The sequence below is a fragment of the Urocitellus parryii genome, chromosome X (assembly GCF_045843805.1).
Source record: "Urocitellus parryii isolate mUroPar1 chromosome X, mUroPar1.hap1, whole genome shotgun sequence".
NCBI lineage: Eukaryota > Metazoa > Chordata > Mammalia > Rodentia > Sciuridae > Urocitellus > Urocitellus parryii.
Window position 1 is genome coordinate 93283105 of NC_135547.1, and position 18529 is coordinate 93301633.

The following is an 18529-nucleotide window of genomic DNA, read 5'->3' on the forward strand; positions in this document are numbered from 1 at the left end:
CCAGGACCAAAAAAAAAAAAAAAGAATGTCAGAAACACCTCATATTTTTATTTGTTATTAATTTTTAAAAAAAATAAATGACAGCGGAATGTATTACAATTTTTATTACATGTATACAGCACAATTTTTTCATATCTCTGTATATAAAGTATGTTGACACCAATTCATGTCTTCATACATGTACTTTGGATGATGATGTCTATCACATTCCACCATCCTTGCTAATCCTCTGCCCCCTCCCTTTCCCTCCCACCCCTCTGCCCTATGTAGAATTCATCTATTCCTCCCATGCTCCCTCTCCCTACCCCACTATGAGTCAGCCTCCTTATATCAGAGAAAACATTTGGCATTTGTTTTCTTGGGATTGGCTAACTTCACTTAGCATTATGTTCTCCAACGCCATCCATTTACCTGCAAGTGCCATGATTTTATTCTCTTTTATTGCTGAGTAAAATTCCATTGTGTATATATGCACATTTTTTTAATCCATTCATCCATTGAAGGGCATCTAGGTTGGCTCCACAGTTTAGCTATTGTGAACTGTGCTGCTATAAACATTGATGTGGCTGTGTCCCTGTAGTATGCTGTTTTTAAGACTTTTGGGTATAAACCGAGGAGAGGGATAGTTGGGTCAAATGGTGGTTCCATTCCTAGTTTTCCAAGGAATCTCCATACTGCTTTCCATATTGGCTGCACCAATTTGCAGTCCCACCAGCAGTATATGAGTGTACCTTTTTCCCCACATCCTTTCCAACACTTATTGTTGTTTGTCTTCATAATAGCTGCCATTTTGACTGGAGTGAGATGATATCTTAGAGTAGTTTTGATTTGCATTTCTCTAATTGCTGATGATGAACATTTTTCATATATTTGTTGACTGATTGTGTATCCTCTTCTGAGAAGTGTCTTTTCAGGTCCTTAGCCCAATTGTTGATTGGGTTATTTTTTTTTTTTGGTGCTTAGATTTTTGAGTTCTTTATATACCCTAGAGAGTAGTGCTCTATCTGATGTGTGAGGGGTAAAACTTTGCTCCAAGGATGTAAGCTGTCTGTTCACCTCAAAGATTGTTTCTTTTGCTGAGAAGAAACTTTTTAGTTTGATTCCATCCCATTTATTGATTCTTGGTTTTAATTCTTGCACTATAGGAGTCTTATTAAGGAAGTTGGAGCCTAATCCCACATGATTAGGGCCTACTTTTTCTTCTATTAGATGCAGAGCCTCTGGTTTAATTCCTAGGTCCTTGATCCACTTTGAGTTGAGTTTTGTGCATGATGAGAGATAGGGGTTTAATTTCATTTTGTTGCATATGGATTTCCAGTTTCCCCAGCACCATTTGTTGAAGAGGCTGTCTTTTCTCCAATGCATGTTTTTGGCACCTTTGTCTAATATAAGATAATTGTAATTTTGTGGGTTAGTCTCTGTGTCCTCTATTCTGTACCATTGGTCTACCACTCTGTTTTCAGGCCAATACCATGCTGTTTTTGTTAGTACTGCTCTGTAATATAGTTTAAGATCTGGTATAGTGATGCCATCTGCTTCACTCTTCCCACTAAGGATTGCTTTAGCTATTCTGGGTCTCTTATTTGTCCAGATGAATTTCACGATTGCTTTTCTCTTTCTATGAGGAATGCCAACGGGATTTTGATCAGAATTGCATTAAATCTGTATAGTGCTTTTGGTAGTATGGTCATTTTGATAATATTAATTCTGTCTATCCAAGAGCAAGGTAGATCTTTCCATCTTCTAAGGTCTTCTTTGATTTCTTTCTTTAGGGTTCTATAGTAGAAACAACTCATTTTAAGAATGTCAGAAACTCTTCACATATTGTTTAACATTCATTTAATTTAACAAAATGAACAAAATATAATTCTGGAAATGTACAACAAATGTGACCAATTTTCACTATTCTTCATCAATGAATTCATAAGAGGTGAAATTGAGAGTACTGATGTGGAAAGGATTTCAGAAAGAATTAAATGTCATTGCCTATCAGAGTACTTATTTTGAGGAAAACCTGCGAGTTTAGAGCTAAGAAAACCATGTTAGAAATTATTAGAAAAAATCATGTTTCATATTACCAAACATTTTGTGGAGAAGATGCTGAGGTGACAAATAAGCACTCAACTATAATGTTAACACATGTTCATTGTGGGGTGGAGCATGACATTGTTAAAAGAACTTTATAAAGCATAAAATATCACATGTGGGACAAAATCCTAGGTTATTTCTTAAACAGATAAAAAAAATACTTCCTTAACTAGGATAGGAGAAAATTAGTCATCTAAATCCCTGAAACAAAGGAGCTAAAACAAAGGACCTTGTATATATTATTTACTTATCAACTTCTTCAGTGCAGAAATGCATATGCCTTACAGAAAAGGCATACAGTAGTCTTTAACACACTTTTCTTAGGAACAGTGCTCATACTTTAATATCTATCTTTTAAGAATAATTATTTCACAGTGGGAACGTAAACGATTTTACTTTTCAGAGTATCTTCTGTAGCAGAAGTAGTATTTAAAGTAGTGAAAAAATAAAATTAAATTGAATATTCAATGACAGAGGATCCATTAAATTTTGGTATGTCCCTGGGCATGGTGTCACATACCTATATAGTTCCAACTACTCAGCAGGCTGAGGCAGGAGGATTCTTTAGCTTAGGATTTCAAGGCCAACTGGACAATATAGCAAGAACTTGTCTCAAACAAACAAACAACAACAACAAAAATTACATGATAAACTAGGTGAAAAAGGAGATTATAAAATTATATGGTTTATATTGTGAAAACATAGAAGGATATGCACCGTTATATTGTGATTCTGGGTGACAGAAATTTTATAATGTGGATGTATACCATACATATCCATATATATATATATATATATATATATATATATATATATACACATTCAATACAGGGTGTGTATGTATATATATGCATATATATACACATTTATATATATATGTATATATACACACATATATATACACACACTATATTGTATGTGTATATGTATATAAAGATAGACAGAGTAAAAGCCAGGGAGGAAATACATCAAGTTATTAAATAAATTAACATTTGGATATGGAGATTATTAATGATTTCTACTTTTTAAGTTTTTTCATTTACATGCAGATTCCTTGTATTTAAAAAGTTAAAAAAAAAACACAAAACAGACTTTTAAGATAACAATATGTATTACTTAATATATTATTATAGAATACTTATAATAATTATACCATCATTTCCAATATTACAAAAAAGAAGAAGAAAAACACAAAGGAAGCAGATGACCCAATATATGTAAAAACTATAAAATCTTATTAGAATACATAAAGTCATCATAAATATAGGGCCCACAGGTTTGGGAGGAAGGATTTGGCAAAGACTTTGGCTACTTACTTGTGGAGGGAAATTTGAGCACCAGAATTCTCCCTCAGGAAGGCTCCAGTCACCAAACACTTGAACCTTGATTCTAGGAAAAAAATAGGAGGGGGCCATGGGGGCCTACTACTCCCAGCACAAAGGCTTCCCAGGGGACAGAACTGGGCAGGGGAGAGCGCTTGCCAGTTCCCTCAAATATGCTGCATCTTTTTAAGTACCCCAGAAAATACTGTCCACCAACACCATGAACACTGAGCTTGCACACTGGGGACCTGCCCCAGTGTGGCATCAGGGGAGTGGATTAATGCATTAGGGAATGTGGAGGGAGGGACATTTGATTAAATTAGTAGTCCCCCAGGTTCCCACAGCATAAGTGTGTCCCCTTAAGATCCAGGGGATGCATACTATGTAGATACTTTCCACTCAAAAACAGACGTATGATTGAAGATAGGGAGTCATGGGGCTGCAGGTGGCTGAGGTGGCCCCCAAACCCCAGCCTCAAAGACAGGTGAGTCAGATCCCCCAGGCTGTTGCTGCTGCTGGCAGAGTCATCAGGTCAGATCTCAGGTAATAAGCAGAAATGTGCACCCAAGGGCCCCTAGATGCTGCCTGGAGTGACCCTTCAGTTACAGGGGCAACAGGCTGGGGTAGGGTCCCTTTAAGCCACAGGGGTCCTAGGGGTAGCAGAGTAGGCAGAAGGTGCAAGTGGAAGATCCCAAGATGGTGGTGAGGACCTGTAGGGTGAGAAGTAACATGAGGACAGAGAAGAGCCTGCCAGGCCTGGTGGTGGTAGAGAGGTTCAGCGGCTAGAGGGCAAGCCAGAGAAGCTGATGCTCTGGCGCAGCACATGGGCATGGCCAGGGGCCGCCAGGTCCTCTTTAGGGTTGTGAATGAAGTCTCATTCTAAGCCGTAGGGGAAATGGCTCTGGAGGTAGAATTTGTGGCGAGTTCCATCTTTTACTTGGAATGGGTGAGTGGTCTAGGACAGCTCACCCAGACTATGAGCAAAATGGCACTTCACCCCATAGCAGCAGTGCCTACTCTCTGAGAAGGTTCAACAGAGCTCAGTCTTGTAGTGGGAGAAGGTAGTAGGGGCAGCAGTAGGTGAAGTGGGTGAGGGCGACTGCTCAGGGCCCAGGCCAGGCACAAGGGATGCAAAGCCAGTGGGTGCAGGCACCAAACCACAGCGACGAACCTTCACTAGGCTAGTGGAGCGGCCAGGCAGGTGGGAAGTTACTCCAGATGGGTTGAGGCTCCAGAATCCAGAGGACTCAGTTCTTCTGTGGTCGGATGATAGGTCAGGGTTCAGTGACAAAAGGCTCTGGTAGATGGCAGTGAGATCCATGGTGGCACAGGTGGCCATGAAACGCGCGCCAAAAGTTGGAGCCTAATTTCTACCTTAAAAAAAAAAAGTCTCTGGAAACTACAAACAAAATACATTGTTTAATTTAATCTTGTGGATGCTTAGTGACTCTCTCTTCCCACTCATTCTCCCATACAGTTTTACCTTTAATACATGACATCCTCTTCTTAAAATCATCCCATTTTCACACATGTATACATGCTTCATATTTGTTTTCCATGTGATTATGTGAATCTTTGGCATTGAGTCTATATTTTGCTCTTTTTTTTTTTTTTGGAACTAAGGGTTGAACCCAGAAGTGCTTAACCAATGAGTCACATCCCCAGCACTTAAATTTTTTTTTTTTGTTGTAGATGAACACAATACCTTTATTTTATTCATTTATTATTTTTATGTGGTGCTAAGGATTGAACCCAGTGCTTCACACTAGGCAAACACTCTACCACTGAGCTACAACCCCAGCCCAACTCTTTAAAATATTTTATATATAGACAGGCTTAATTGCTTACAGCCTTGCTAGGTTACTGAGGCTGGCTTTGAACTTGAGATCCTCCTGCCTCAGCCTCTTCCTGCCCCAACCATAGGATTACAGGTGTTCAGCACCACATCCAGCACTGTATTTCACATCCTGACAATTGATATCCTATGATTTAATAACACTATATCTATATGTGAATATATAAATATACATATATATATATATGTATATATATATGCATGTCCATTGCATTTTAGTCTATGACCATCAAATCCTGTGACATAACTTCAGCTAACAAATTTTGCAGATGAGAGATGTAGTGAACACTAAATGTACCAAAAGCAATGAAACAAAATTATAAATTGACTTCTAAAGAAACCTTTCTTCACCATGACATTTGTGAGCACTACTAAATGCTCATAGTTCCTCTTTTGTTCTTTTCCTTTGTCGACAGTTGTGGCAGATACATCCTCAGTGACCTTCAATGGTTTATGTCCTATATAATCCCCTCTCTGAAGGTGGGCAGAAATGACACTGTTTCTTATCAATAAGTTATGGCAAAGATGACAGGATGTTACACCCATGATCTTAAATTATTTAAGACTCTATCTTAGCATATGGAGGCAGCTTTACCTTGGCAGTGCAACAAAGTAAGCAGCCATGTTGTAGCTAGCTCTTTACCATAAGAGAGCCCTAAGTTAAGACAGTAGGACTTGAGTGGCAAGATCATTGACACAAAGAAGTGAAGAGAAACATGTCCAATATACCAAGTAACTTTTCTCCCACAAGGAGTTAAGTGATTGGTGAATGGCATGGGGCAAATTTGGAGGTGCACAGTGGCTAAGTGCAGAACTTGTACCAGTGATGATGGGTCTTGAAAAAAAACACAGGCTTTCAGTTTGAACCTCTGAAGGACTTTACCTAACAATTAGAGGAAAGTCAATATAGACAGGATCTTATATTTTATTTATTTGTTATTATTATTTTTATGGAGCTGGGTATTGAACCCAGGACCTCATACATGCTAGGAAAGCATTCTACTACTCAGCTACATCCCCAAATCCCTTAGACAGGATCTTACAAAGATTAATAACCCACTTTGTTTCTTTTTTCTTTTGGTACTGGCAATTGAACCCAGGGGTGCTTTACCACTGAACTACATCCCCTAGTCCTTTTTATTTTTATTTTGAGACAGGGCCTTGATAAATTTCTGAGGGCCTCATTAAGTCACAGAGACTGTCCTTGAACTTACAACCCTCCTGCCTCAGCTTCCCATGTTGCTTGGATTACAGGCATGTTTCACTACACCTGACTAATGCCCCACTTTGAATTAGATCAATAGATAACTGAATTAAGGTAACTTGTCACTACCATAATTGCCTGTCAGAAACTAAAGCCCATCTAGAGCTTGTACAATTTCTCATGCAGAGTGGCATTCAATCAAAAATTTCCAGTTGGAAATGAAAAGTTAGAAGCAAACCCACAAGTCATTCATATGTAGGAGTTATGAGTCATGGACTTTAACTGCATAATAAGTTGAAGAAAATACATGATCAAATCCATAAAATGAGTTATTTCTAAGTTTCTTTTAAAATAGTTTAACATTATTTGAGTTTCTAATTGTCCTTTATTTTGGGATCACCAGGGTCTCAAACATACTCTTATCTTTGGAATTTCCCTTCTCTGTCTTTGGTATTAGAATTCTAGAGTTACTCACTTTGAGGGAAGGACTGGGTAAGCACAAAGATACTGCATCAATAGCAAGCTAGAAACATGTCCTCTAACCCTGACCTTACTATAAAAAAAATATAGGCCCAACTCTCCATCATGTCAGTTTAAGAACCAACTTCCTCAACAAGACTCCTAAAGCACACAAAGTAAAATCAAGAATCAATAAATGGAGGGCTGGGGTTGTGGCTCAGTGGCAGAGTGCTTGCCTCGCACATGTGAGGCACTGAGTTCGATCATCAGCACCACATAAAAATTAATAAGCAAAATAAAGATAAGAAAGAAAGAAAGAAAGGCTGGGGATGTGGCTCAATCCCCTGGGTTCAATTCCTGGTACAAAACAACAACAACAACAACAAAAAGAATAAATGGGGGGCTGGGGTTGTAGCTCAGTGGTAGAGAGCTCACCTAGCACATGCAAGGCCCTGGGTTTGATCCTCAGCACCACATATAAATAAATTAAAGGTATTGTGTCCAACTACAACTAAAAAAAGTAAATATTTTTAAAAATGAATCAATAAATGGGGTAGAATCAAATGAAAAGTTTCTTCACAGCAAATAATCAATAACATGAAGAGAAAGCCTACAGAATGGGAGAAAATCTTTGCCACCTGCACCTCAGATAGAGCATTAATCTTCAGGATATATATAAAGAACTCAAAAAATACACACACAAAAATAACCCATTCAATAAATGGGCAAAGGAAATGAACAGGCACTTCACATAAGAAGAAATACAAATGTTCAACAAATACATGAAAATCTCAACCAATTAGATAAATGCAAAATAAAACCATACTGAGATTCCATTTCACTCCAGTCAGAATGGTAATTATCAAGAATACAACTAATAATAAATGTTTTTGAGGATGTGGGGGAAAAGGTTCACTCATACATTGCTGGTAGGACTGCAAATTGGTGCAACCACTATGGAAAGCAGTATGGAGAGTCCTCAGAAAACTTGGAATGAAACCACCATTTGAACTAGTCTATACTCAAAGGACTTAAAATCAGCATACTACAGTGATGCAGCTACATCAATGTTTATAGCAGCTCAATTCATTATAGCCAAGCTATGGAACCAACCTAGGTATCCTTCAACAGATGAATGGCTAAATAAAGTGTGGTACATATACACAATGAAATATTATTCAGCCATAAGGAAGAATGAAAATATGGCATTTGCCAGTAAACAGAGTAAATGGAGACTATCATGTTAAGTGAAATAAGCCATTCCCCCAAAACGAAAGGCTGAATGTTCTCTCTGATGTATGGCTACTAACATACAATAAGAGGGGTAGGAAAGAATAGAAGTTCATTGGATTAGACAAAGGGGAATGAAGGGAAGGGAGGGGGATGAGAATAAGAAAGTAGAATGAATCAGACATAACTTTCCTATGTTCATATATGAACACACAACCAATGAAACTCCACATCATGTACAACCACAAGAATGGGATGCTAATTTGAATAAGTTATACTCCATGTATGTATGTCAAAATACACTCTACTGTCATGTATATCTAAAAAGAACAAATTTTAAAAATGAAAAAAAAAACATGTCCTCTAAAGAATAGTTATCTACAGAATATGATATTGCTTTGTTTCAAAATCATAATGGGGCCGGGCATGGTGGTGCATGCCTATAATCCCAGGGACTCAGGTGGCTGAGGCAGAAGGATTGCAATTTTGAGGCCAGCCTCAGTGACTTAGAGAGGTCCCAAGCAACTTAGTTAGATCCTGTCTCAAGACAAAAAAATTTAAAAAGGACTGGGTATGTGGTTCAGTGGTTAAGTGCCCTTGGGTTCAATCCCTGTTACCAATTAAAAAAATGCTGACTGGGTGTACTGTGACTCACACTTAGGGATTTTCCAAAGGCTCCACACATCATTTTTATCTGCCATAGATACATAAAGCACCACATAGTATGCTAGGTCATAAGGCTAAAGATATAGTGTGCATGATAGATCAGACTTATTTAAAAATGTATTCTTGCCAGGCATAGTAGCACACTCCTGTAATCCTAGTGGCTCAGGAAGCTGAGGCAGGAGGATCGTGGATTCAAAGCCAGCCTCTGCAATTTAGCAAGGCCCGAAGCAATTCAGCAAGATCCTGTCTGTAAATAAAATATTTAAAATGGCCTTTGGATTCAATGTTAAGTGCCCTTGGAATTAATCCCTGGTACCAAAAAATAATAATAATAAAAATAAAATAAAAGTGGACTCTTGTTCTTGACCACAGTAAAAATGAAAATTTGCAAATTTGTGTTATTCAGTAAGTGGACCAGAAAAGCATGTTAAAATGAGGTTTATGGAACCTAACAGAGAGTGGTTTCTCAAAAGTATCATAGTTCTCTGTTGTAGATTCCATGGCCTTGCTCTAAAATCTCAGAGATGCATCCTCATACTTCATCTTTTCCCACCACTCACATCTTGAACACCATAGGGCCAGCCAGAACATACGATCTAAGAAACAACAGCCTGGATATGCTACAGAGCATTTACTACTCTAGGATCCACTCAGAGCTGGCAGCCTTCTGTATCAACTGTTATATGGGCCTGAGAAGCTTTTCTAGGAATATGTTACCTCTAGATCCCAATGCAGCTTACCTTAATTTGTGGTAGTCTACAGTCATTCTCTAGGAACTAGCTGGTTTCTAAAGTGGCCAGAATAGTGAATTAAATATATAGGGACCACCATTCCTTTTTTCCTTTTGATATTTAATGGTGGCACTAATACCTGTCACCCCTAGGGTGAAATGTTGTTTTTAATTTACACTCTTGGTTGGTGGGGGAAGGAGGAGGAAGATATTTCCATTGGCTCTCCTTACTATGAAAGATCTTTCTGCATAGAGTAAAGGACACCAGGTGGAGAGGAATCCAACCTCCAAGTATGTAAATTTCAATTATGCACTTGGAGAATGGGGACATGATCACTAGGAAGGTTTGCAGATGCAGTGGGCCACTATGAGTCAGATTTACATTGTATTCGATTTATTATCTGGACCCAATAGACCCCCACTCTGACAAGAGGCCACAATGCTTTGAGTGCTGAGAGCCACAGGCTAAAGGGGCCCCAGCAAACTTCCAGCTGCCAGCAAACTTCCAGCTGCCAGCTGATGATTGGCTCACAGCAGCCGCAGCAAACTTCTAGCTGCCAACTGATTGGCTACTCTGTGGTGATGCTCATTGGGCTGTTTCCCCGCCCTTTCAGACCATGAAGCTGTTCATTGGGGGACTTTTTTTGGCTCTGCCCACGCGACCCAGCCAATCAGCCTCAAGAGCAGGAGGAGTGGGGGAGGTTGAGAGGCTTGTGGGAAGCCCGTGGTGGCAGTTGCTCTCTGAAGGTTTTTCCTGAGGAGCTGTGTGGTTTGGTGTGTGTGTATTCTAAAAATAAAGTTCGTTTCTTTTGACAAGTGGCTCCTGAATTGTGCCCAGCCAGACCTCGGCATTTGAGCATCTTAATATAGGTGCCAACTCAGAAAGCTGTGTCTAAAAGTTTCTGGGCATTCCATTTTGCCTAGTGTATAGTCACCCAAATAAATGGTCATAGTTTCCTTTGGGGAAAATGAGGGTAAGCATTATAAATGTATGCCTGCTACAATGTTGTATAATCCTTCCTTGAAGAACATGGGCAAATCTTGCTACAAATGGTTCTGGGTCTGAAGATTGGCTAGGATCTGGAAACTAAGAAAAGGACCCTCATTTTTTAAAGGAGGCAATTGCCCTAAGACTACTGCTCTTTTAATCTTGACCTTTTCCAGTGGTAATATTAAACAGCTATCCTACTACATGCCCATCAATTTTACTTTCAGGGATGCCAGGCTTGTCAGCAAAATTGACACAGATGAAGAAAAAATAATGAGCTTGAGAGAAAGTGTTTAAGTTTTCAACATTTAATATGATATAGGCTGTGGCTTTTTGTAAATGTCCTTTAACAGACTAAGGAAGTTCTCTTTTATTCCCTGTTTACTGAAAGGGATTTTTCCCCCATGAATGTACACTAATTTTGCCAAATAATTTTCCTGTATCCATTGAAATGATCATGTCTGTCCGTCCATCTATCTATCTATTATTTATTTTGTAGTACTGGAGATTGAACCCAGGGTGCTCTACCACTGGCCACACCCCCAGCCCTGATTTTTTTTTTTTTTTTTTTGTATTTTAAACAGAGGCTCACTATATTGCTGAGGATGGCCTTGAACTTGTGATTCTCATACCTCAGCCTCCTGGGTAGCTGGATTTACAGGCATGTATCATCATGCCTGGCTTTTTTTCTTTATTCTACTGATATATTTAATTAAGTTGAAATATAAATGTTAAAACAGTTTTACACTATTATAATGTAGCAACTCTGGAAATTAAATTCTCCCCTTAATTAAGGGCTTGCTTTTTCTTATAGTGGTTGTTTAGTAACTTTTCTAAAATAATTTTTTTGTACTAGGAATTGAACCCAGGAGTACTTTATCAGTGAACTACATCTCCAACCCTTTTTATTTTTAATTTTGAGACAAGGTCTCACTAAGTTGCTTAGAATCTTGCTAAGTTTCTGAGGCTGGCTTTGAATTTGCAATCCTCCTGCCTCAGCCTCCCAAATTGCTGGGATTACAGGCATGTGCCACTATGCTGGGCTTCTGAACTAATTTTTGACATAGGTTTTCTTTGTTGTGTGCAGTTGCTGACATCTCTGCTCAGTTAGCCTAGCAGTGTTCTATTGGATAAAGATTTACTTAATGCTTGAAACCAAAAATCTGTCTTTGCAGAGTGGCTCTCTGTTTTGGGGCACACCTTCACCATGTACCCAGGCAGTTTACAACTCTGTCCTAGCCTTGACATCCTGCTTGTGCAGAACTCCAAGGTCAGCAGAACCCCAAGGTCAGCCAAAAGTAAGAAATTAGTGCCTTCCAGAGCATGAACACTCCCCTGAGCATGTCCTTGGCATTCTAGTTTCCTGGCAATACTTAGGAGTTTTTGAAAATCTATTTCCCAAAGTGTTTAATTCAGAAGGCTTTCTTCCCAAGCATTTTATCAGAATATTGTTTTCTTCAACTGTCATCTATTTCTTCAGGTAACAGGGAATAAAACATTTGCCTGTAAATATTTTAAACAAATGCTCTGCACTGTAGTAAGTGACTTTTGCACTTGGAAATTTCTGAAATAGGTAAAGATAAACTTTTGTAGTGAGTCTTCCATGAAGCCAGTAGACAGATTCTTAAGGATAATTCTTTACAAATGAGGTCTATTTTGCTCCCTCTGTTATTGATACTGTGAATTCAGATTATCATTTTCTAAAAGACTTCTGAGTTAGGGAGCATGGGATGGGACTCTGGTAAGTTAAAATGTCACAAAGTTTGCTGTTTTTACTGAGATTCAGGGTTTTTTTCCTTGAATACATGCTTCTTGAGTTGCTACAAGCTATTTGTTTTATTCCTAGAGGGTCAAAAAGTTGCTAGTTTTGATACCAGGTGCTCAGTCTATTCCCAAGGTCAACCCAATTACATGGACACGGTTTGGAGAAAAAGAAAAAAAGAAGTATTATTGCTTTGTTAGCAAAGGAGAAAAACAGGGGACTCCTTTCCCAGAGCCTGTGGTTCTAACTGCCAGAGGGAGACCGTGGACTTTTAAGGAGGAAATATAAAGGCTATGTCCTGTCAGGAATCATAATTCATTTTGATATAGAGCCATTGAGATAGAGCCATTTCTTAGATTCACAGGTGCCAGCCCCAAAGTCTGGATTTCTTCATTCCTATGGTCAAAGGCCTAGAATTGGAAGGTTAATCTTGCTTCTCCCACGGTTAGGGACAGGGAGAGAAAGAAAAAATCATGTCAATTTTAAAATAAGCCACCACTGGTAGAGCAACCAGGGTTATATTCAAAGCATGAAGTGGACTCCATTATGGTCTTTTCATTAATTTTATGAAGAGGTAGTGTTTTAGAGTTCTTTATTGTACCATTTTTGATGACAATAAACATTTCTAATATTTGTCATTTCTTGATGTGTTAGTCAGCTTTCCATTGCTGTGATAAAATATCTTAGAAAATAAACTTAAAGGAGGAAAAATTTAATTTGGCTCATTTTCAGTCCATAGTCACTTGGCCCCATCACTTTGGGTCTGTAGTGGCATAGTACATCATGGCAATGGTGTGTGGTGGAGAAGGCCTGCTTATGACAGGGTGTCAGGGAAGCAGAGGAAAGATAGGATAGGAACGGGGGTCCCAAGAGCCTCTTCAAGTTTACTCCCCTAGTGCCTCACTTTCACTATGTTCCACCTCCCTAAGATTTCTCCACCTCTTAATAGTGCCACAGGTGATGACCAAGCCTTTAACATATGGGCCTTTGGGGGACACTAAAGATCCAAAACATAACTCTTGATCTGTTTCTATCATCTGTTTTTACTTCTTAGATATGCAATACATTTTCTCATATCTTCATTCTTTAGTATCTGAATGACAGACATAATAAATTTACATTGTTGAATGCATTGTTGAATTTTATATTTTTAAGGAGTATTGGACTTCATTCTAATAAGGAGTTATGATACTGGTGAATCAATTTCATTCCTTCAAGCCTTAATTTTAGCATTATTAGGCTAGGTTTATGGTTGCCTTCACTCCAGAGCTCAGTATCCCCATTACTAAGACATAATTCCCTCTAGGGTCTCCATTGATGGCCTGGGATGATTAACAAGAATTCTCCACTCTGGCACACATTCCAACCCCATGTGACCTCTGGAAACTGTTCAGTTATAGTTCCCCAATTGCTCTTTTCCTGGCCTTGAGAAGTTTCACTTTTCACATACTTGGCTAAATATTCAACAACAAACTCAAGGATCTCCCATGCACCTTTCTATTGCTCCTTCTTGTCAACAACTCCCTTCTTTGCAGTACAGTGCCCTGAAATTTCCAGCTGTCTCAGCCTTCCCAAACACTAATCTTTTTCCTCAACTCTGACCACCACGCTCTTCTAGGGAGTGCTCCCCCACCCATCTCATTTTACAAAGAGCCTCCAGGCATAAAACCAGGGCAAGTGTGGGACTCACATCATTTGTATTCCTTTTTTCAGTTTTATAATACTGTGTTGCTTTTGTTTGATATACAGAAAGTTACCTCAAATATTATCATCTACTATTTCTAGTTGTTTATAGGAGGTGGGTAACTTGGACCTCATTACTCCATCATAAATGGAAATTAAATTTGAGGTGTTATGATTCATGCTTGGGATTCTCAGAGCTTTTTGATTCCTTAGCTTGATATCTTTCACTGGCTTTTCAAAAATATTTAACCATTGTCTCAATTATTATTCTGTCTTTAATATTTCTCTTCTGGGATCCCAATTATATATGCCTTACTTTTTAGCTGTGTCACAAATGCCTCTCATAGTCTGTATTTGCATTTTCCTTTGAAATCAATCTATTGATCTGTCTTCAAATTCATGAATCCTATTTTCTGTTGTGTCCAATGTGGTATTAAAACCCATACAGTAAGATTTTGGCTACTGTATTTTTTAGTTGTAGCATACATACTTCATGCATTTTTAGATATTCCAAATATTTTTAAATCCTCCATCTTTTACCCATTTTGCTTTATTTTTGCCCTTAGCATGGCATTTAAAGTGCTTTGTAATTTCAGAATCAAAACCATCTAAATTTGCCTAATTAGTTTTCTATTGCTGCCAAAACAAATTGCAAACTTAGTGGCCTAAAACAATATCTATTTATTAACTCAACAGTTTTGTAGGTCAGAAGTTCAGATTGGTATAGCTGAATTATGTCCCACAAGGGGAAAATCAAGATGTTGGCCAGGTTGGGCTGGTATCTGAAGGTATATGGGGAAGAATCTGTTTCTAAGTGCATGCAGGTTGTTAGCTAAATTCTGTTCCTTATGGCTGTTAGGACTGTGGTCCTCATTTCCTGGCTGCCTCAGCCAGAAGATACTCTCAGATCCTGGAGTGCCACTACAGTTCTTTGCCATGAGATTTCTCCATTTCAATAATAGAAAATATCCCGTGTGTTGAATCTGTCCAATCTCTGATTTCCTTTTGCCAACCAGCTAGAGAAAACTTTGCTTTAAAGAAAAGGTTTGTGTGAAAAGATTAAGCTCACTCAGATAATTGCCCTTTGGCCATTATAATAAAATATAAGCAGAGAAGAAATATTTTATTACATTCACAGGTTGCAGGGGATTACAGAAGAAAGAGGGGTCCTTTGAGATCATTCATTCTTATGATTTCAACTACTGCAACTGTTGTTAATTTTCTTAGTTGCAATTCCCTGCCTTTTCTAATACCTAGTAATACTTTTGTGTGTTTTTGTCAGACATTGTGTATTTTAAAAATATAGAGGTGGTCTGGGGTGTAGCTCAGTAGCAAATTTTTTTCCTGGCATGTGTGAGGTCTTGGTTTCCACCAGGCGACCAGCACGTTGGTTTCATTAAAGAGGTTCACGGCATAGAAGTTAACTAGTGAGATCAAAATAAAACACACAGACTCAATTACCTTTTTCAGGTCCAAGACGGGTCTTACCTCGAACCACCCCGTAGGGCAGCAAGGCTTACTCAGGGCTAGCAGGAGAGAGAGAGAGAGCACGCCAGGGAGTGGCCTTTTATTGGGGAACAAGAAATTCAGGGGAAAATTCCATCCAATGAAGGTGGGGGGGCAGCATTCCAAGGTCAGGGTCAGTGATTGGCATCAGGGTCAGTGGTCAGTCACACCCCCACACGGACAGGCTCGCACCTGGAGAGGGTGGGGAAAGCTCCCACACAGTTTGGCCAGAGCGCCTCACACCCAATCCGGGAGGTGCCCAATCACATGCAAGGATGGCTTCCCACATTGGTTTCCATTCCCAATACTGAAAATAAAACAGAGGCTGGCTGCATTTGGTTTTGTTTGCCTTTTTCCTCTGTAAGAGGTAGAGTTAGAACTGATCACTATAATCCAATGAGGGCTGATTTGAAGTATTAAGACAACTCAGGGGCCGGGGTTGTGGCTCAGTGGTAGAGCACTTGCCTAGCATGCATGAGGCACTGGGTTCGTATTCCTGGCACCACATAAAAATAAAAACAAATAAAATAAAGGTATTGTGTCCATCTATCTATATATATATATATATATATATATATATATATATATATATAAATTTTTTTCTATTATGTCCAATGTGGTATTAAAACCCATACAGTAAGATTTTGGCTATTGCATTTTTTAGTTGTAGCATACATACTTTATATATATGAATGACAACCCAGCTCTTGTTCATCACTGTTCCTCGGGATTTTTCTTCTGAATTTTTTCTTGAGAGCCTGGTGGTTCTGTCTCCTCAGACCTGGAAGACTGCTTGAGTTTTAGCTCTCCCCATCATTGGTTTTGAGCTAAGTTCTTATCCTATTTCACTATGACTGTAGCAGGCCCGTTCTTTTATTTGGACTGTTTCCAAATACAGTGGAACTGCAGGTTTCACTTTACCTTTCTGACTCAGCTTCTAAGCCTCTAATACCATCACAAATTCAGTAAATGTTCTATGGACCAAAAAAAAAAAAAAAAAAAAAAAAAGACATGCTCAGAGATCTTCTAGACTTATATAACTTCTGGAATCACTTGTGAATTTCTTTCCACCTGTACCATTCATTAGCCTGAGCCAAACCCTATCCTCAGCACACCAAGAATCAGCAAATGCTCCCAGATAAGATAATGGAAAGCACTTGTCAGCTGATCTACAAAAACTACTGCAGCTGGACATGGTGGTACACTCCTGTAATACCAGTGACTCTGCAGGCTGAGGCAGGAGGATTAAAAGTTCAATTTCAGCCTGGGCAGCTTATAGTGAGACCCTGTTTCAAAATAAAATAAAAATGGCTGGGAATGTAGCTCAATGGCATGGCATCCCAGGGTTCAATCCCCAGTACCATATGTAAAAGCACTTCCTTTTCTCAGATTTTATTTCATCTAGACCTCATTGTTTCTTCAGCTCTATGACTTTTAAATATGTTTTCAACTTCTCCCCCCACCCCTGTGCCAATTGTTGCAGCATAATTGCTGGCCTGGCAAGACTAACTAGAGTATACATGGAAATGAAAGTCTGCTTGTTACTTTTTAGCTTGGAGCTGAGGATTGAACTCAGGGTCTCACATAAGTTCTACCACCAAATTATATCCCTTAGCCCCATTACTTTCTTTTTTTTTTTAACAAATTTCATACCTTTATTTCTTATTTATTTTTATGTGGTGCTGAGGATCGAACCCTGTGCCTCACATGTGCTGGGCAAGCACTGTACCACTAACCTACAATCCCAGCCTGACCATTACTTTCTTTTTAAATGTTTAATATTGGAATGCATTTTTCTTATTTTTCTGTGCCTCTCTCCACATATGTGATAAACACATACACATACACAAAAGACATAAATGCAATATAAATGTATATAATTTTTAAATTTGCCTACATTCACACAACCCAGATACACTGAAATCAAATAGTGCATATCAGTCCCAAATGTCATTTTACAACACAGATCATAAAGTACAGTTCTGTAATCCTGAACATTTTCTAAAATTCTTAATACATGAATGCATTAATGGCAGCATATTATTCAAACTTAAGAATGTATCAATACTCAATCACCTATCATTGGATATTCAACTGGCTAATAATTTTTATTTCAATTAATACTGCTGGGCTTTGGTGGCACATGCCTGTAATCCCAGCTTCTCTGAAGACTGAGGAAGGAGGATCACAAGTTTGAGGCCAGCCTGGGGAACTTAGTGTGACCCTGTCTCTAAAAAAAAAAAAAAAAAAAAAAAGAAAAGGGATAGAGGGATGTATCTCAGTGGTAGAGCACCTGTGGGTTCAATCCTAAATACTATGCAAAAAAAGAAAAAGAAAAAAATATTGCTCTTATAGAATCTTTCCTATAAATCCTGAATCTCCTATTACTCCATCATTAAATTACTTAAAATAGAATATAATGACTTTTCCTAAGAAAGGCATCCCAGAAGGGTATAACCTTTCCCCATAAGATATTTACACTTTTGTACTTTTTTTTGGACAGATAAAATCCATGGGTAATTGCTCCTTTTTGAGTCCCTTTTGTTTGGGGATCCTGCTAGCTCATCCCCTTTCAAACTAATCTATTTAAAGATTCTTGCTTTTTTTGGTTTTTGGTACTGGGGATTGAACCCAGGAGCACTCTACCCCTGAGTCACATCCCCTGCCTTTTTTCATTTTGATAGTCTGGCTAAATTGCTAAAGCTGACCTTGAACCTCATATATATTCATTCATATATATATATATATATATATATATATATATATATATATATATATATATATTCATTCATATATACGACCTTGAACTTCATATATATGAAAAAAATATATATATATATTAGTTGCTAATAGACCTTTATTTATTTTATTTATATGTGGTGCTGAGAATTGAACCCAGTGTCTCACCCATGCCAGGCAAGTGCTCTACCATTGAGCTACAACCCCAGCTCCTGACACTGAACTTTTGATCCTCCTGCAGGCATGCACCATACCTGGTTCATTTAGAGATTCTCTATTACAAATTAATCGGTCAGA

The 18529-nt window shown here is 38.4% G+C and overlaps 1 pseudogene; it reads right to left on the bottom strand.

Moving 5' to 3' along the window:
* Positions 1-3790: 3790 nt before the first annotated feature.
* LOC113199725 (mRNA decay activator protein ZFP36 pseudogene) lies at positions 3791-4749 on the bottom strand (annotated as a pseudogene).
* Positions 4750-18529: the final 13780 nt, after the last annotated feature.